The sequence below is a fragment of the Miniopterus schreibersii genome, assembly GCF_964146895.1.
Source record: "Miniopterus schreibersii genome assembly, chromosome: 8".
NCBI lineage: Eukaryota > Metazoa > Chordata > Mammalia > Chiroptera > Miniopteridae > Miniopterus > Miniopterus schreibersii.
The window spans coordinates 15,674,585-15,696,139 of NC_138109.1; the positions used below are offsets into that span (position 1 = coordinate 15,674,585).

The window sequence follows — 21,555 nt, forward strand, 5'->3', positions numbered from 1 at the left end:
CTGGGCTCCCCCTGTAGCAGAGGGAGGCTGTTTGAGAAGCTCTGGGGGACCCCTTTCTGTTCCCACATTATGCTTATCTGCTTCTCATCCTTCCCTCTCTAACACCAAGGAGATAGAACCAGGCATAAGGAGTTAGATGTGACGCCCCACCCCCAAGTTGTGCCAGTGCCATTTAGTAGCTGTGTGACCTTGGCAAGCTTCTGAACTCTGGGCACCAGGAACTCCAGTAAGCTTAGGGGAACCACAACATGACGAAGAGTTAAGCACTCTCCTGCTGTCTTCCTCACCTGCCTTCATAAACTGAAAATGGCCTCCTCCAGGAAGCCTTCTCTGACTGACTTCATGTCCCCTCTTCCTTCTACCCTCTTCATTTTTGCAGTGTCTCCAGTACACTTGTTCTTCCTTCTACGGTCATTTAAGAGGATGTGAGAGAGTAAATCAGACTTGGAGTACAAAACTTGGACCTGGTCCTGACTCGGTCACTTATCCTAGGGCAAGGGAGCGGGAAGGGGGGGATGCAGGGAGGGTGTCGATTCCACTGTGCCTTAGATTTCCTCTCCCATGAAAATGGACACACAACGTTTTCGTTTCTTGTCTAGATATAACATTAATGAGTGACTTGCCAGATGTTTTCAAATTTAATCTCTCACTCTTCATAACAACCCTGGGAGAGAGGAGTGGTGTTCCCATTTTCAAGTGAGTGTCTAGGGAACACCAACTTAATAGACTGACCTGGGGTCAAATTCAAATTCCAGTTTGACATGTGATGTCTGACCATAAGCAAATTACTTCAATTCTCCCTCCTCAATTTCCTTATCTATACAATGGAATTAATACCTAGAGTCGGGAGGGTTGTGTGAATTAAATAATGCATGAAAACCATCTAACACAGGTCAGATACCTAGCACCTAGCACTAGTGAGCCATTTAGTATTCTGATATCTGCCCAATGTCACACAACTGAAGGAGGATTTGAACCCTTGACTGACTGATCCCAAAGCATCACTTTTGTCCTAAAACTCCCTATACTTTCAATCTACTTTTTTACAAAAAATCATGTTCAAACCATTTTGCATGTGAAATTGAAAACTCTTGGTCCCCAGATTGGATCTAGTGAATCTGTTTCAGTCTTCTGCAGCCTGCAATGCAAGACCTGGCACATCTAACCAGGTTGGAGTCTGTGGAAGTTTGCTGGTGGCTGATTGTTTTTTGGCTTTTGAAGCCATGCTTGGACTGAGGACTGCTGAGAGTGAGTAGAAACGAGCTGGGAGAGTCTTCCCCAGCAGGTTTCAAACATTCACCAGAGCCCTAGGGAAAGTGGAGTGAAGTTGTGGTACACAAACTTTTTGTGCCTTAGAATCTCCTAAAGACCAGTGGTTGGAGGTAGAGCTCAGAATCTTGCCTCTTTAACAGCTTCCCCGGTATTCTGGTGCCCAGGCCATGCTTACATTCAATACATGTTGTGCACATAGTATAGAAAGGCCCTGGACACAGAGCAGTGAGCAAAACAGGCATGGTTCCTGCCCTCTTGGCATTTATTGTCTAGTGCAGGAGACAGACATTAGATCATTACACAACTAATTATGTAAATTATAATTGTGATGGTACCTCAAAGAAGAAATACAAGGTGCTTTAAGAGCATTTACAACCTAAGAGCAGAGCTATTTCTTCCAAGAAAACATGTTGGACTTTTGCAGAAACTAAAACACACCCAAGAAGAGCAGTTTCCCACCCACTAAAGCACCTTCTTAGAACCCAGAGGCTCCATGGGACAATTAGAAAATTGCCCAACTACATTCCTCTGTATTGGATGCTGTGGTGAGCAACCCAGACTGTGGCTCTCATTCCTTCCCCCACACCCACTCAACCGGGAAAGGCCTCAATTGAGGCCCTCTCTGGGAACTGCCCTGGGTCGAAGGAAGCCACCTAGCTCATGGTTATGCCCCCTCCAGGCAGTCTGCCTCCAATGACTGAAGGGACTGGGTATACAAAGGCCTGGCCTCTTTACCTCCATTTGAAACAACTCTAAAGGATTATCCCAGCTCTCCTGGATCAGCCGAGGCAAGCATTGCAGCCCAGTTTCTTTTGCCCAGCCCTGCTTCTCACTGTCCTATGGTATTGACCCCCATTAAACCCCCTGTATTCAAATTTCCATCTCAGAGTCTGCTTATCAAGGAACTTGACGTAAGACATTCTCTTATTACAGATGTTGAAAATAAAGACCAGAGAAGGGAAATGACTTGCTTGAGGTCTCACAAGCCTAGACCTTCAGATCCTCTTCATAGTTCGTCACCACTCTGTGTCAGAGCCCTACAACTTCCTGTCTTGACTTTATCTTCCTGAGGTTGGAAGCAAAAGCTGCAATGCTGAAAGGGCCATCCTCATGCCCATGGCTAGAGACCTTGGGCAAGTCACTTCCCCTCTCTGGGGAAGTTAAGTACACTGCCTGAGTGCTCTATGTTCTCTCAAGTCAGCCTGTGTGTGATGCCCCTGGTCCTGAGAAAAGCCATGTCTCAGCTGGTTATAGCAGCAGAAATTCCCCTCATGTCTGAGTCACCTCTGACCTCACTGTTGGTTCCAGTTGGGGGGAGCCTTGAGCTTCAGGCCCAATTCTGAGTAGCTAAACTAACATGTCAAGAAGGAATCCCTTTTCTTTGTTCATGTCAACATTACTGAGTGCTTATTTTGTCCCAGACATTGCTAGATGCTGGCAGTACAGCAGTGAATGAGACAGACATAGTCCTGGCCCTCGTGGGGCCTTCAAGTCCAGTGGAAAAGATGAACGTCACACAAAAACTTGTGGTGAGTCCTGGGGGAATATAAAGCACAGGGGGCTATGAGAGAATACAGCAGGGGAACCCCCATATTCAGAGTGGGAGTTCCCAGAGAAATACCCCGGACCTAAAGGATAGAGAAGACTGGCCAAGGATTGGGGGAAAGAAGGGAGTGTGGAACAAAGATTTCTGGCAGAAGAAACAGCATGGGAGAAGATTCGAGGCAGGAGAAGGCAGCCGGATAGGGACAGAGGGATCGGAGAGAGTGAGGAAGGGTGAGGCTAAGGGGGAAGCCCAAGGAAGATCTGGCATGGCCTTGCGGGGCATGTTAAGAATTTTGGACTTTATCCTATGGGCAGTGAGAAGCCTTCAAAGGAAATTTTGTTGTTACAAAATAGATGTTACGAACTGAATGTTCACGTCTTCCTCCAGTTCATATGTTGAAACCCTAATTCCCAGTGTGATGGTATTTGGAGATGGGGCCTTTGGGAGGTGATTAGGTCATGATCGTGAAGCCCTCATGATGGGATTAAGGCCCTTAAGAAGTGGACACAGTAGCAGGGCTTATTTAGGACTTCCCATGTGCCAGGTCCTCCACTAGGTACTTCTCAGGCATGACCCATAACCTCATTTAATCCTCACGACCCTAGATAGAGCCTATTGCTATCTATTATCTCCATTTTAAAGATGGGCATAATTGAGCCTGCACTCAAACGTATCATGTGTGTGGCTCACTCATCTCCCCACTTGACTGCAAGCCCCTGAAGGCAGAAGTTTTTGTCTAGTGTGCTCGCTGCTGTATCTCCAGAGCCTAGAGCAGGACCTGGCATGTAGCAGGGGCTGAGTAAATAAAACAGGTGTGGAATATATGTCTGTATCCACCAGGATGTCTGGGCTAGTGCTGGGTCCTGGCGGGTGGTGTTCCACGAATAGCAGCCTCCCCACGCCTGGACTCTGCCTCTGCTCTGGCTGTCTCTCCCTGGCTGGTTGTCTGTTATGTCGCCAGCTCTCAGACACTGTGTCACTCTGGTGTTGGGGAAAGAGCTTGGACTTTGGAACCAGACAGATGAGGCTCAAATCTGAATGCAAGTCCATCTGGAATGAGGCAGAGTATAAATAAACAGAACCAAATATATGGCCTTTGATAGCCTTCTTTAATTTCCTCATCTACAAAATGGGAGCATTACCATAAAAAAAAATTATTGTTGTCAAGATCAAATGAGACAATGCTTACAGAGAACCTGTTTAGTTAATTTAGTTCCTCCCTTCTGTGGAAGATAGGGATTGGGTCAATGTCATCTTCTTAGACTTAACAGCCTCAGTTTCCACATCTGTGAAACAGGAGTTGTGAAATGCAAGATAGTATAGCATTTCCACAGCCTGGAATGTTCTTCTCCCAGACCCGTGTAGGGCTATCTCCATCTAAAACTTACGTTCTCACTTTAATATCATCACATCAGAGTTCTGACAGGATCCTTGTTTCTCAACCTAGCTCCATTCCCTCCCATTTTTTCTCCTTTAAACACCTGTCATAATCTTTATTGTTTCTTATCTGTCCTTTGTTCAGTTGTATCCCCAGTGTCTACCATACTCCTAGAGTAAGTGCTCAATAAATGCTTGTTACTTGCAATAACTATTAATTGATCACTAATTTATCATCCAAGGTCTATTCTAGGCAACCCTGACCACAACCCTGGGACACAGGCAGGACAGGGATTTTCCCATTTTACAGCAGTGACAGCTGAAGTCTAGCAATATTAATAGTGCCCAGGAATTTTCCAAGCAAATCAGCAAGGGTTCTAGACATTTTGGCTAGTGCTATTTCCACCTACCCCTCCACTGCAGTACAGGGGAAAGAGCATTGGAGGCCCAGGTACTAGTCTGGGCTCTGTTCCAACTTGTGGCTGTAAGATTTAGGTAAGTTACTTTCCTTCCTGAGCCTTAGTTTCCCCATCTTTAAAATGGGAAGAATAATCCTTGCCCTAACTGGTTGGTGGTTAAGGTGAGAATCAGGTGAGAAAATGAGCTGAAAGCATTTAATACTGAAAACACTATACATGTTTATGGAGGATTTTTTTATATTAATATGCAGAATTAATATTGACATCTCTGTGGGCTGGAGAAGCCGAAGCCAGGGAAGTTTCCTAGAAGCCATGGCATTTCAGATAGGCTTTAAAGACAGGTTAGATTTGGGGGCAATAAAACTCCAGAGTCAAAGTAAAAAACCAATCAAAGCAGGACCCTCCAACCTTTCTGAGTTTTACACTCTGTTCTCCTCTAAGGTGCATTTCCCTAACCTGATTTAGTTTTCCTTTCAAATCAAACTTATTTAAATATAATTTGCATATAATAAAATGCACATGTTTTAAGTGCACACAGCTCTATGAGTTTTGACAGAGGTACACACCTATGCAACCACCACCCAGATCAACCTCCCCAACCCCCTTTTTGGGTCCCCCAGACAACTGCTTTTTGCTTTCTGTCACTACAGGTCAGTTTGTTGTTGTTGTTAATTACTCATTTCTTTATTAGCTAATCACAAAGTTTTGCATTCAAAAATTAGAACAGCCTTGGCTGGTGTGGCTCAGTTAGTTGGAGCATAATCCCATACCCCGAAAGGTCTCAGGTTTGATTCCCAGTCAGGACAACATGCCTGGGTTGAGGGTTCATTCCCTGGTCGGGGTACATACAGGAGGCAACCGATTAATGTTTCTCTCTCACACAGATGTTTCTCTCTCTTTCTCTCCCCCTCTGTCTAAAAATCAATGAACATGTCCTCAGGTGAGGATTAAAAATATATATATTAGAACAAAAACAAATGCAACATAATGTATTACTTCACTAGGCTTAAGACAGTATTTTCAGTCTAGGGCATTTGCTAATGAATACAGCAGTCATCAGATAAATTGACAACTAATTGGAGAAAAGAATTAATAATAATCATAATTTGTCCATTTAGTAAAGATAGTCTGAACATTGATAAAAACTATACCTACAAAGTGACAAGAGTTACATGGATAACCTGATTGCTTCTTGAGAGATGATGATACGTATAAGGCAATATTTTAAATTCAATTTAAATATTTCTAAAGAAAGGACATTTGAAAAGAATTAGGGATCAATAACCATTATCCAATTTTTCTTTTAATTTCATGATACACGGAAGAAATGGGAAGACATGATAGTTCTATTTTATGGTTTCTTGTCAATCATTATATCAAAGAAACAGTAAATAAGCAGGAGAAGTGTTTACCTAAATCTAAGATTGTTAATGTTGAAACAATACCTGGACCATGTTATTGGGATAAATTATAGCAACTTTTTTTTAACTCTTCTTAACACTTTTGAAAAATTTTAACTTTATTGATTTTTTTAGAGAGAGAAGAAGGGAAAAATAGAGAGAAAGAGAGGAGTATCGATGTGAGAGAGACACATCAATTGGTTGCCTCCGGCACTCGCCCTGACCAGGGCTGGGGATGGAGCCTGCAACCCAGGTAGGTGCCCTTGGCTGGAACCAAACCCCAAACCCGGGACCCTTCGGTCAGAGGGCCAATGCTCTAACCACTGAGCCAAACCAGTTAGGGCTCAGCACACTGTTTTAAAATTTATTCATGAGTTTCCGACATCAGTAGGTCTTCCCTTTTTACAGCTGAGTGCTACTTCACTGCATGAATATACCACAAGCTGTCCCTCTGTTCACCAGTAAGTTAACATTTGGCTTGTTTCCGGTTTGGGGCAATTTAAATTAAGCTGCTATGAATATTCAGTTATAAGTGTTTCTGAGGACATACATTTGCTTTCCTTTTGGGTAAACACCCAGAAGTGGAATTTCTGGGTTGTATAACAAACGTATGTGTAACTTCACAAAAAACTGCCAGTTTCCTAAAGCGGTTGTAACATCTTACACTCACCAACAGTAATAAGAGTACCAGTAGTAGCTCCACATCCTCAGCACTTGATATAGTTGGTCTTTTTCATTTAGCCATTCCAGTAGGTTTGTCATGGCATCAACTTTTTCTAAGTGAGCCTTATTGAGGCACAATTTGCATATAATAAAATTTACCCATTTTAAGTATACAGTTCATTGAGTTTTGACCAATGTATACAGTTATGTAATCATCACCACAATCATGATATAGAATATTTTAATCTCCCCTCCCCTCAAAATTTCTTGGGCTCCTTTACTGTTAGTTCCTTCCCCCAACCTCATCTCTTGGGAACCACTGATCTACCACTATAGTTCTTTTTTTTTTTTGGTGCCCTTGGCCAGAATCAAACCCGGGACCCTTCAGTCCACAGGCCGCACTCTAACCACTAAGCCAAACCGGCCAGGGCTGCCACGACAGTTTTGACTTTTCTAGAATTTCATATAAATGGAAGTATTCACTGTGTAATCTTTTGTAGCTGGCTTTCAGTTAGCTTAATGCTTGAGATTTGTCATGTCCTATCAGTCGTTCATTCCTTTTTATTGCTGAGTAGAACACGGCTGTTTATGGACATTTGAGTTTGCAAGTTTGGCTATTATGAATAAAGCTGCTATTTGTGTGGGTATAAGTCTTCCTTTCTCTTGGGTAAAAAAATAGGAGTGAAATTGTTGGGACATATGGTAAGCATATATTTAATTTTATAAGAAATTTACAAATCATTATCTAACGTAGCTGTATCATTTTGTATTCCCACCAGCAACATATAGGAGTTCCAGTTGCTTTGCATCCTTGTCAACATTTGGTATTGTCAGCCTTTTTAATTTTAGCCATTCTCATGGGTTTATAATGGTATCTCATGATTTTTGTGTTTCTGTGATGACTAGTGATGCTGAGCATCTTTTCATGTACTTATTGGCCATTTGTATATCTTGTATATCTGTTGAAATGTCTTTTTAAATCTTTTGCTGATTTTCTTTATTGGGTTTTTTATTATTATTAAGTAGTAAGAGTTCTTTATATATTCTAGGTATATCAATTGCGAATATTTTCTCCAAATCATGGCTTGCCTTTTCATTCTCTGAAAGAGCAGATGATTTAAAATTTGATGGATCTCAATATATCAATTTTTTTTTCTTTTGTGGTTCAGGCATTTTGTGTTCTAAAAAATCTTGCCTCGTCCAAGGTGACAGATATGTTCTCCTGTGGGTTTCTTTTCCCAGAAATTTTAACTTTAACATTTAGATCCATGATTCATTTCATGTTAATTTTTGTGTATGGTGTGAGATAACAATAGAGGTTCATTTTTTCCCCCCTTCAGCTATCCAGTTGTTCCAGCACCATCTATTGAAAAAACTATCCTTTCTCCATTTAATTTTATTGTTACCTTCATGAGTCTATTTCTGATTTCTTTAATCTGTTCCATTGATTTTATATGTCAATGCTGGCCATAATATTTAAATTTTTAATGTATTGTTCACTATTTTATTACATATATTTCCTGTAAGTAAATTCCATTCCTTTGTGGAACCAGATGGGGGGGGGAATTAAAGAGATGTTTTATATTCATTATTTTTAAAATACAAATAAGCAGAAATAAGAAAATAAAAATTGCTAATAATCTGCCTCTACAGAGTACTACCGTTATTTTTTGTAGAATTTATCTTCTAGATCTTTCTTCTCTGCTTAAATACGCTAACAAAGTGGCAACACATTAAACAGTCTGTTTTACAATCTGTTTTCCCCAACCACAGTATATTGTGGAGTATATTCAATTAAATGAGTGGTTCTCACCCTGCGATGATTTTGCCCCACATGACATTTGGCAAAGTCGAGAGACATTTTTTTGGACAGTATAAATGGGAGGGTGCTACTAGCATCTAGTGGGTAGAATGCTGCTAAACATCTTACAATGCACAGGACAGTCCTTGACAACAAAGAATTATCCAGTCCAAAGAGTCAATAGTCTCGAGGTTGAGAAATCCTGAAATAATGTACATAACATGTTCAATACAACACTTGGCATATATCAACTGCTTGGCACAAGGAAAACAAGTAACTCTGGGGGGGGGAATGTTATCAGAAGCAAGAATATGAGTTTGGTGCTTTCCCCAAATATCTAGCTATAGGCTGTTATGCAGTGAGGAGGCTCACAATAGAGTGGTTTTATCACCACAAATACCTGGGAAACCAAAGGGTGAGCAATACCTTCAAGGAGACCTGCAGCCTTGGACCTTGGACACCTCTGTCGGGGGAGGATGGGAAGGCTCAGACATCCCCCCTCCCCAACCAGGCATCTCCCCTGGCCAGAGTTCCAGCTGTTGTCTGGGTTAGTATAAACAAAGACCTTTGGGCTGTCCCAGATTCAGAATTTATCACCCATGAGCCCCTCCCAGTTTACAGGAGTGCTTGGAAGACACATCCTAGGTCAGCAGGAATTAAGTGGGGCCCCCAGGGTGTGGGTGTGTGTCACGTGGCTGATGACACAGGCAGGATGAACTGGAGAGGGACAAACCACAGTCCAGGGGAAAGTGCAGCCAAAGCAGAATTTGATTCAATTCAACAGAGTTAAGTATTTAGCAACATTCATTGCATTTCCACTGTGTGCCAGGCACTGTCCCTCTCCTATGAGGGAGGCCGTTTGGAATAGTGGTTAGGAGCATAGTCTATTTAGAAAGGGACATTTGATTCCCAGGTTTGCCAGCACTAGGTATTTGCCCTTTATAAGGCACGCCATGCCTCTGACACACACAGTACATATGTGCTCAATAAATCATGTATGTGTGTGTTTCAGTCATCACAAAAAAATCTGAGGTAACGGATATTATCACCCTTCTTCATCTTAGGAAATGAGTAAGATGCAATTCTTGTCTTCAACCAACTTAGAGCCTCATAGGGAAGGTAAAGACAGGTCAAAGTCTAATTCCAAGCAGAGAGACAATGAGAGACGTGCTGTCGAAGAGCATTCAGCTGGAGTCGGGCAGGTTGGCTTTTTGTCACTTGCAACTAGAAGACTTGTGACTAATACAATTTTGAGGGGTCTCAAATGTCATTCTAAGGAGTTTTACATGAGGTCTAGAGAGACATGAAAGGGAGGGGAAAACAGGCAGCAAGAAGGAAAAAGATGTGATAATTACTGAAGCAAATGTCCATCAACTGATGAATGGACAAAGAAAATCCATGTAATAAAAAATTATTCAGCTATATAAAGGAATGAAGTACTCATACATTTTACAACATGAATGAACCTTGAAAACATTACACTAAGTGAAAGAAGTCGGTCACAAAAGACCACATATTTTAAGACTCCATTTATACGAAACATCCAGAATAGGCAAATCTATAGGGACAGAGAATAGATTAGTTGTTGCTTAGGGTTGAGGATGGGGAGTATGTTGGGGGGAAATGTGATGGCTCATGGGTGCTATTTATTCTGGGGGTGATAAAATGTTCTAACATTGTAGCGATGGTTGCACAAATCTCTGAATATACTAAAAATCATTTAACTGTATATATTAAATGAGTGAATCATATGTTATGTGAATTATATCTCAATAATACTGCTATTAAAAAAAGAGAGAGAGATACTTACAGAAATAGGTATCCGTTTTTTGTTCCACTACAATCTATTGGAGTTAGATGTTATATCTCCAAACAGTAATTGATAATCACCTTTCAACCATAAAAGAGAGGAGAATACCAATATGCTGAGAATGGTCAGAGAAAGAAAGAACTTGGATCCTTGATGACATTTTTGAGCTACTGAAATAATTCTAGAGCTTCTCTAGCTCAGGACTTCATAATATGAGAGACAATAAATTTTTCTTAAATAATTCTGAGAGCAGTTTAAATTTTTTATTGATTGATTTTAAAGAGAGAGAAGAAGGGAGGGAGAGAGAAACATCACCCCAGCCCCTGTTCTGTCTCTGTGGATTTATCTATTCTGAGTGTTTTCAGTAAATAGAATCATAAAAGATATGGCCATTTGTGTCTGACTTCTTTCACATAGCACAATGTTTTTTGAGGTTCATCCATGTAGCATGCATCAATACTTCATTCCTTTTCATGGCTGAGTAACATTTTATTGTATGTATACACGATTTGGTTTACCCAGTCATCCACTGATGGGCATTTGGGCTGTTTCCACCTTTGGCTATTGTGAATAGTGCTGTTATGAACATATGTGTATATGTACCTGTTTGAGTGCCTCTTTTCAGTTTTTCTGGGTATATATCTAGGAGTAGAAATTCAAGGTCACATGGTAATTCTGTGTTTACCTTTTAGAGGAACTGCTGACTTGTTTTCCACAGAGGCTGAACCACATTGCTGTCCTACCATCAACGTCTGAGGGTTTCAAATTTCTCCACGTACTGACCAACATTTGTCATTTTCCATTTTTTAAATTATAGCCAATTTTGTGCATTTGAAGTGGTACCTCATTGTGGTTGTTTTTTATTTCACTTCAGCTAAAAACATAGAAATTGATACTTGTCAAGAGTGGTAGAATTATAATTGTTTAAAATGTTTTCTTCATTTTGATTATATTTTCTCATTTTTCTAGGCACAGTAATTACTAAGAGTAGTAATAAATCATACTAACTAATATGTATTAAGCCCTCACAATGTATCAGGTACTGTATTATGCATTTGATGTGACTGCAAGCCAAGGAGTCTGAGCAGCCACTAGAAGCTGGAAGGGGCAAGAAAGGAATTCTCCCCTGGAGCCTCCAGGAGGAACCAGTTCTGCCACTTTTTAAAAAATATATCTTTATTGACTTCAGAGAGAGGAAGGGAGAGGGAGAGAGAGAGATAGAAAGATCAATGATGAGAGAGTTGCTATTGATCGGCTGCCTCCTGCATGCCCGACTGGGGATCAAGCCCACAACCGGGCATGTGCCCTGACTGGGAATCGAACCCTGATCTCCTGGATCCTAGGTCAATGCTCAACCGCTGAGCCACACCCAGCCGGGTGCCACCTTGATTTTAGCTCAATAAGACTCATTTATGACCTCTGGCCTCCCCAGAACTATACATTTCTGTTGTTTTAAGCCATTAAATTTGTGGTAATTAATTACAACAGCAACAGGAAACTAATCAAGGTTGTGGCTGTTTAATAAAAATTAATACTGATGGCATATATCCACACAATGGAATATTACTCAGTAATAAAAAGGAATAAAGTATTGACACGTTATAACGTGGATGAATGAAAACATTATGCTAAGTGAAAGAAGACAGTCACAAAAGATTACATATTGTATGGTTCCAAATGTCCATCAGTGGATGACTGGATAAACAAATTGTATATATACATACAATAAAATATTACTCAGCCATGAAAAAGAATGAAGTATTGATGCATGCTACAACATGGATAAACCTCAAAAAACATTGTGCTATGTGAAAGAAGCCAGACACAAATGGCCATATCTTTTATGATTCTATTTACTGAAAACACTCAGAATAGATAAATCCACAGAGACAAAAATCAGATTGGTGGTTCCCAGGGGCCTGGGGGGAGAGGGCACACCAGGATAATCTCTCCATCTCAATATCCTTAACTTAATCAAATCTACAAAGTTTCTTTTGCCAGATAAGGTAACATTCACAGGTTTGAGAGATTAGGGTCTGGATATCTATGGGGGCCAGTTATCAACCTACCACATCCTTTAATTAAAAATGTATTTTTCTCTTCTAATATTAGGAAATGAATCCTGTAATCAATAGAATACCAATTATACAACCAGCCTGGGGCATGTATATGTGACAGTGGTCCTGGCTGTTTCTTCACGACGTCTGGCTAAGTGGGAAAGTACCACTGCAGCATAAACCCTTAGCTCAGGAGGTGCAATTTCGGTTTGGAGTGGAAAAAGGGGCAGATTTTGGCACAGGATCCTAATAACAATTTACGAAGAGTTTTCTTTGTTCCAGGAAATTTACATCTTTTATCTCTAAAAGACAATTTTGCAAGGTGGGCATTTTATGGAATAGGGAAATTAAAACTTAGCAAGGGTAAGCTATGGTCACAAGTACAATAAACAGCAGAGCCAGGATTTGAACTCAGGTCTGCATAATGTGGACACTAAAAGTCCAGGCCCTGGTCACCATGTCAAGCAGCCTCTTGAGAAATAGGATCTCCTCAGCCTCTAACACACTCCCCTCTTCCTGACATTGGTCCTAGTCAGTTGTTAGACCAGAATAACAACTAAGAGACATAAACAACTTAGGCACCCCAGTTCAGTCATCTGTGACGCCTTAGGGACCAGAGTTCACAGTTTGTGCTTGGTACCCCGTCAGGGCTTTGACAAGCAATGTGTTTGTTAGACATGATGTCCTTTCAAGGCTCAACTAAACAGCCCCAGCCTGCCCGCACTGACCAGCAGAACAGGCCCCCAGGGTGAGTCACTGCCCAGGTTGTTTCACAACCTGTTTGTGCACTGAGGTGGCAGAGGCAGGGAAGGTCACTGTAGCTAGTGTCTTCCTGAGCTCCTAGATAGAAAGGTGGCTCCCAGCGACAGGTGCAAGGAGAGCTTGGCTCACCCTGTGGCCACCCAATCCTCACCCAGAGGTTTCTTCAATTTTTTTTAGGCTATCTCTCTCTCTTTTTTATTTGAAATTAAGATTTTTTTTTTTTATAAAATATATTTTTATTGATTTTTAGAGATAGAGGAAGGGAGAGGAAGAGAAAGAAATATCTATATGAGAGAAACATAAGTCGGTTGCCTCCTGCATGCCCCCTACCGGGGATGGAGCCCGAAACTCAGGCATGTGCCCTGACCTGTCATCAAACTGGTGACCTTTTGGACTGCGGGAGCTCACCCAACTGAGCCACACCAGCCAGTGCTCTAGGCTCTTTTTGTAAACCTTAGGTACAATCCTGAAACAAAGGAAGTTTCAACAAGCCTCAGTTCCTCATCTGTAAAGTGGGAAATGTATACATACTTAAATTATTGTGCACTCTACATACACTATATAATTTAATGTTTACAGCAAACCAATGAGGTAGACGTTATTATTTCATTTTAGAAATGCAGATACTGAGCACCATAGATGTTATATCACGCAGGTAGTTAGTGCAGGGTCAAGAATCAACCCCAAGTCTGTATGACGAAAGAGCTTGGGTACAGAAGGAAATAGCAAGAAAAATTCTGTTCAGGGCTTGCCATTCTGCGCTGACTCATTTAGGTAAGTCCCTTCTGCTCCTTGGAGCTTGGTTTCCCCATATATTCTTTGGGATGGAGGAGGAGGAGCTAGACTAGGAGGCTGAAAGCTCACTTTTAAGTTTATGACCTTATGATTTCATATCAGAAGGTCTTTCCGTAAGTCACCCATTAGGCTTGGTGTCTATTCCCTCCAGTGAGCAGACAACAGTGATGAAGAATTCTTCTAACTTGGAGATATCTCAGGAAGTCTCAGCTTTTGCTTACAGTTTTCTCATGACTCGCATTGGGCCATGTTCACATCCATAAAATTGGGATGACTATAATACCAGCAACCCGGTTGCAGAACATACCACTGTGCTAGGTGTGTCATATAAATTTCCTTTTATCTTCGTAATGGCTGTAGGAGAGGATGTCACTGCGTGAGGTCATCTGGCTTATAGGACGTGCAGTTGGCATCTCAGTCTAAGGGAAGTGTGTCTGCCTCTTCATCCTTTGCCCACTGTCCCTCCTCTCATCTCTCTCTCTTTTTTATATATGTCTTTATTGATTTCAGAGAGAGGAGGGGAGAAGGGGAGAGAGAGAGAAACATCAATGATGAGAGAGTCATTGATCGGCTGCTTCCTGCAAACCCCCCGCTGGGGATCGAGCCCGCAACCCGGGCATGTGCCCTGACTGGGAATTGAACCAGGATCTCCTGGATCCTAGGTCGATGGTCGATGCTCAGCCACTGAGCTCACGCCCGGCCCCACTCTCTTTTCCTCACCTGAGGATATTTTCCCCCATTGCTTTCCAGAGAAAATGGAAGAGAGAGAGAGACATTGATGTGAAAGAGACACACCAACTGGTTGCCTCCTGCACGCACCCCAACCTGGGCGGGAGGTCAAGCCTGCAGCCGAGGTACGTGCCCTTGTCTGGAACGCGAACCCAGGACCCTTCAGTCTACGGGCCGGCGCTCTGACCACTGAGCCAAACTGGCTAGGGCCCCCCTCTTATCTCTTAACAGACTGAAATGGATGAAAAGTACTTGGTGAACTGTAGATTGCACGTAAACTATTACGAGCTATTATTAGCTCTCTTTTCCCCACTCTAATGGGAGCTGGGTTCTGAGTCTTCAACGATTATTGCATCTGCAAATCATGTCAAGATGGGACTTTCTGTAGGTTCTTGGTGCATAATTGCTTAATGATGTAATTCTATTCATAAGGACAAACAGGTGGGATCAGTTCACAATACTTCGGCTGAGCAGCAAAGACAGCAATGCTGGGAATTAGATCCATGGTTGGCTGGGTCATTACTGAGGGCCAGAGGCCCATTTCCTCCCTCATTTATTCTCAGCTTTTCTCTGCCATTATGATTTCCACCATGGCCACATTCTCACTCTTTCCCCAATGAAAGGGGAAGAGAGAACCCCAAGAACAAGTGGAAAAGTCAATCAAACACAATTCCATATCAGATCCCCTACTTTTTTTTCTTCTCACTCCTTTCCAAACCTGTTGGGGCCTCCGACAGGTCACACACCTGTCCTATCGCCCCCGAAAGCCTCATCCCCCAGCAAGGTTTCTCTTAGGTTTACAGATTGTACTGGGTGTTCCACTCTATTCACTCTTCCCTCTTCCTAATGGAGTTAATTCTCTCTCTTATTCTGGTTTTTGATTTACCAATACTTACTGTGTACCAAACTCTGTGCTTAGAGTGACTTTCCAATTTTTCCAAATAGAAAAAGTAATTTTTCCTAAATATTAGAATTTTTCCTAAAAAATTACAATTTCTTACACTGAGCATATAATGCTCTTATAACCAGAAAGTAACTATAATTGTTTTCATTATTTCAATCAATTTTATTTATACTAATTTAAATGTACAGCTTGATGAGTTTTGACAAATATACATACCTGAGTAACCACTACTGCAATCAAAATATAGAATATTTCCATTTTCCCAAAAAATTCCCTGTGTCCCTTTGCAATCAATCCTTCCCATTCCTCACTCCAGGCAAGCAGAGATCTAATTCCTTTCACTATAGCTTAGTTTTATCTGCTTTAGAACATCATATAAATGGAATCATAAATTATATATTCTTTTGTTTCTGGCTTCTTTCACTTAGAATGTAAGATTAATCTATCTTGTTGCATATATCAGTAGCTTATTCTTTTTTATTGCTGAGTAATATTCCATTGTACAAATATACTACAATCTGTTTATCCATTTACCTGTAAATGGACATTTGGTTTGTTTTATGGTTTGTTTTTTTAAAGTAACACATGCTCATCAAAAATTTGGAAAACAGAGACAAGTGGAGGAAAAATAACCTCTGGCCTCCTTGACCAAACAAAGACAATTATTGTTAGCATTAGAGTGTTTTGTTTTTTTCCTCTATGCTCAGATGTTTTGAAGACTCTATATTATTAAAATCATATTGCACATAAGACTTTGTAACTGGCCTTTTTCGTTGACATTGTAAGCATTTTTCACATTATTTCTTTTGTAACCATTTTCAATGCTATAATTTATTACTAAAATGTAGGATCTATCAAGGGAAGGACTTAGGCTATCATAAGTATTCTTATAGTTCTAGAGCTCAGAACAATGCCGGGCCTACGACAAGCACACAGTAAGTGTTGACTGAATTGTGTTCCACAGTTTGCCTTGCTATGTTCATACAGAGACATGCCAATTCTCCTTAAAACTTTCTTTTCATTAGTTCTCTCTTTAATGTTTACATCCTGTCTCTTCAACAAAGCTACTTGAAGGCAGTGTCTAGAAACACCTATTACATGCTAAACACGTTGTATATATCATCTATACTCTTCACAGCAGACCTGTTAAGTAGAAAATCTTTGTTTTACAGATTAAGAAACAGACTCTGAGAAATTAAGTGCCTAGATCAAGGCCACACACTAGCATGTAGCTGAGTCCAGACAAGGCCCATGTTTGTTTCTTTGTTTTTAACTTATATTTTGTAGAGTCCAAATCCCACAGTACTGGGAGTAGTTTGAATTTTTATTGATACTTGCTGTGTGCCAAGTGTATCAGTCAAATCCTCGTAACAACCTTAGAGGAAAGTACTAATATCCTCCATATTGGAGAGAGGAGAACATGAGGCTCACAGAGGCGAAGTAACTTGCCCAAGCTTACATGGCGAGACAGTGATAGAATTTTAGCCCAGTCAGCCTGACTCCATGGCTCACCTTAAACTCTAAACGGTAGCATGTTAACCCATGCCCTTCCGCTTCAACATGCAGTCTCCTGGCCTTCTTCATCTTCTCTAGGCTGAACAAAGAGTCTCCCCCAGGAAATGTTTGAGTTGATAGTGTAGATGGTGGCCTAAGACCCTCTGGCCTAAGGAAGGGGTTAATGATCATGAAGGGGACCACAAACAAACCCTTTTCCTGCCAAAGATACTGCATGACAGACATAGTTCCTGCAGCTATGAGACCAGAAGACCACATGCTTCAGAAGGCTAGTATGAGGAGTAAATGAGTGATCCAGATTCACAGAAAGCGCTTACCCAGAGCCGTTATGGTACCCAGTAAACACACTACAGGGGAGCTGTCAAAGGGCCTCCATCTAGGAAATTCAAGAACCAATGGGTTAATTATCTTCAGACAGAAAACAACACTGACTTCCCCAGACAGACCTGGGAGGGGAGAAACCCAAACAGACAGTTACAGTTCAGCTAAAACAGAGCTAATAGTTAATCTTTTATGGATATGTGTAATACATTAACCATTATAGCCTATCCCCCTTGAGGCACCTCAACACCTGGTCAACCAGAGTCTGGGGTTGGGTTGGCTGCGCTAAGTGGAAAGGAGCAAGTAAATAGGTCAATTACCTTCTGCAACAGACTTTCTTAGGTCCCCGCCTTAAGAGTAATAAGAGGATGGCTGATGCTGACTGTCATACGGGGTAGGGAGGTGAACTCTTGAGTCAGCAGCCAATGAAGACTACGAGGCACAAAATAACCTGGGATGTCTTACCTGTCTCTCAGCAAACCAAACTCCTAAGAGCAAGAATTGTATCATTTATTTGTCATTGGGTGTTTGCTCTTGGTGGTGACTATTAATAATGTTGCTGTCATTTTCATAACAGGAAAAAAATCCAAAGGTGAAGAATTACTAAGGCTAGGTTTCTCTATGAATTATGAAATCACAAGGTTCAACTACCATATTTTTTCAACTCTAACATGTACTTTGTGTCCATGTTTATTAGGCTTTGTCCTACATGTATATGGAGGTGTTTCTCAATTGCCTGAAACTCTGTTATTAAGTAAATGCTGTGACTTAGAGTGGATAGTGTCTGAGAACTGAGACAATGTCATAGTTCAGTTTCCCACTCTAGGCAAGAATTCTTTCTACCATAATCTCTGCTTTAATATTTCCACTGGAAGGAAGTTTACTTCTCATTCAGGCAGTCCTTTCAAATTACTGGATACTATCACTGTGACCAGTTCCTTATATTAAGCTGAAATCTGTATCCCATAATTTCCACCCAGCATTATTAGTCCTGTCCTCCGGAACTACACAAAATAAGTCAATTTTTTCTTAGGAGGGAGAGTGGTTTAGGACAGTAAGCAAAGTCTCTGAAGGCAGACAGATCTGGGTTTTAATCCTTACTCTACCACTTATTAGCAAATAATTAAACTTCTGTTCTCTCATCTGTTAAGTGGGTTGAAGTACCCATTTTTGTGAGATTTAAATGAGATAAATATGTATAAAGTATCTGGCACCTCATGCTCAGTAAATGGAAGGTACTCCCCTCCTCTTCCTCTCCACTCTCTCCTTGTTGACTTGAAGACAGATGCATGTTCCGCTCTTCTCAAGTATTTTCCAAATTAAACACTCTGCAGTTCCTAAACCATACTCCTAATAATAACTCTGATTCAAGGCACATCTACAACATACAGTATGTGCCAGGCACTGGTGAAGGCCTAAGTAGTGAAATAACTTGCCTAGGGCCACATAAGCAGTGGCCAGGATTCAAACCTAGATCTGTCTGGCTCTAAACCCATGCCTTTAAATCTAGATCCTACAGCAGTGCTGTCCAATAGAAATATATTATGAATCACATATGTAATGTTAAGTATTTTAGTAGCCACATTAAAAAAAAAAAGGTAACAAGAAACAGGTGAAATTAAATTTAATAATATATTTTATTAAAGCCCAAATATCCAAAATATAATTTCAACATGTAATCAATATAAAAAACTATTGGGATATTTTACATTCCTTTTTTCATAGTAAGTCTACAAAATCTCAATTTAAACCAGCCACATTTCAAATGGTTAATAACTGCATATGGCTCGTGGCTGCCATATTGAACAGCACATACCTAGAGGAAATGTGTAGTGTCCCCTGCCTGGAATTTCAGAACTTAGATCCCACCACTGAATCCAGTGCTAACTAAATATAGGAGGCCAGGAAAATCATTTAATAACCTCTCTGCTAACCTCTGTTCTCTGCGAATCATTCTCTCAACAAAAACAGTATTTATCAAGTGGCTACACTGTGTCAGGCATCACTCCAGGAGCTGGGGATACTGCAGTGAGTAAAACAAAGCCCCTGCTTCCATGGAGCTTATGACTTTAATCGGTAAGTAGGCATTGTGTCCCCTAGTCAAACGTGCTATGAAGAAAATACAGCAGGCTATGAGCGTCGGGGGCCGGGCAGATAGTGGACTGCAGTTTGAAATAGGCGGCCAGGGAAGGCCCCTCTAACAAAGATTTGAGCAGAGACCAGAAGGAAGCAAGGGAGTGAATCCTGCAGTTCAGTGGAAAAGGAGAGTTCCATGCAGATGCACAACAATTACGAAACACTTAAAATGGGAGCACCCTTGACATGTTCAAGTAAGAGCCATGAGAACAGCATGGCTGGAGCTGGGCCTGGGTGGGGAGTGGCAGGCACAGATAGGGGTGGATGGAATACGGCCAAAGAGGAACAGGTGATGGGGGCAGATAGTGTAGGCATAATGAGGATTTTGAGAGGACGGATGACGTGAGCTGATAAGGATGCTGGAGATATTTAGGTTGAAAAGCAACAGTTATATCTTTCACATAGGGCTATGCATATGGGAAGCATTCAATAAATGTCAGCTCATTCCTGGGGAAATACTCGTTTGCAACACTAAGATTGAGAGCCTAGCATTGCGTATAATGGGGGTAGATCTTATTACCCACAAGGCCATTCTAGAAAGCTGGTGAAGGAATTGTGTGTAAGTACGTGTGCCCTGCAATCCATGTTGATGGTCTGCTGTCCTGATGAAGGCTGGCCAAGAACTGGTCCTGCTCCTTTGAGCCCAATTGAGTGACTGGCTGGGAGGCATTAATGTCTGAACTTTTCTCCTCATTTGCTGCCATTAATTGTAATAATGAGGAAATTCATGTGGAGGAAGAGTCGATGAATTCAGAAGGAAGCACAGGAAAGTGGCTTGGTGTCAGAAAGAGCTGAATTTGATTTGAGTTCTGCCATTTGCTGGCTGGTTGGCTTTAGGCAGGTCACTTTAGCTCTGAACCTCTTTTTCTCCCCTGTAAAGTGGAGATGGTAATACCTACCTTTTACCAGCGTTTGGCATATTTACACACAGTATAAAGTTGTTGGTGTGTAGCAACAGTTCAATAATTGGTAGCTACTGTAATGTGTTCAACACAATTTCTGAACACCTACTTCATGTAAAAGCTTATTACGGACTGAATGTTTGTGTCTCCCCAAACTCACACATTGAAACCCTACTTAGGAGGTGTAGCCTTTGGGAGGCCATTAGGGTTAGATGAGGTCCTGAGGGATGGGAAGTGCTGTAATGAATGGCACTTATAATTAGCATTCTTATAAAGCCCTGAGTTTGTTTTGCTGTGCTCTTCGCCATGTGAGGGTAGGAGAAGTCAGCAATCCGCAGCCCAGAAGACGGCTGTAACTACAACTTGACCATGCTGTCACCCTAATCTTAGACTTCCAGCCTCCACAGCTGTTGAAAATAAACTTCTGTTATTCATAAGCCACCCAATTTGTGGTATTTTGTCATAATAGCCTGAGCTGAGACACACATACATAAAGAACATACATGAATTGAATGACTGCATGGCTGTTCTGTAGATTAAATACAATTAAATGTTTTCAGCATTTCTCATTTGTAGATACTCATGTTAGCACCAAATTTCTGTGCAGTAAGCTCCCTCTACAGCAATAATTTTGCATCTGTCTAGTGTATCCTAATAAATTACTTAGCAGCTGAAATGCTGGGATTAAGAACAGGCACGTTTTCAATTCGGAAAATTATCACAAGATTTCTTAAAAATGTGATAAGAACTTTATCCTTCAATAGCAACAAATAAGATTGCCAACTTTCCCAATACTTCACAGATTCTGGATTTTACAAATACTGAAAATCTTTGCCAATGTGATAACGCAAACTATTGTCTTCAACTGTATTTATTCCATTTTTTTGAGTTGGGTCATTTTCTCATGTTTATTAACCATCTGTATTTTTTAATTTCCTCTTTGTGTCTAATTTTCATGGTGGGGGGTGCTTTCGTCTGTTTCTTATTTCAAACAGCTCATTTACTATCGGGACAATAAGCTTTCTACTGTCAAGCATTACAGATATTTTTTACACACTTTTTAAACCTCATTTTTGTTATGAGAGTGTGTATAACTGTTATATGTCCAAGTGCAACCATGTTCGCTTCTATGGCTTCTGTTTCATG

At 41.1% G+C, this 21,555-nt stretch overlaps 1 long non-coding RNA gene across 1 annotated transcript in view; it reads right to left on the bottom strand.

The window, feature by feature from the left end:
• Positions 1-21,555, bottom strand: part of LOC308561001 — an 82,216-nt gene that overhangs the window by 27,586 nt on the left and 33,075 nt on the right. The window lies entirely within an intron of this gene.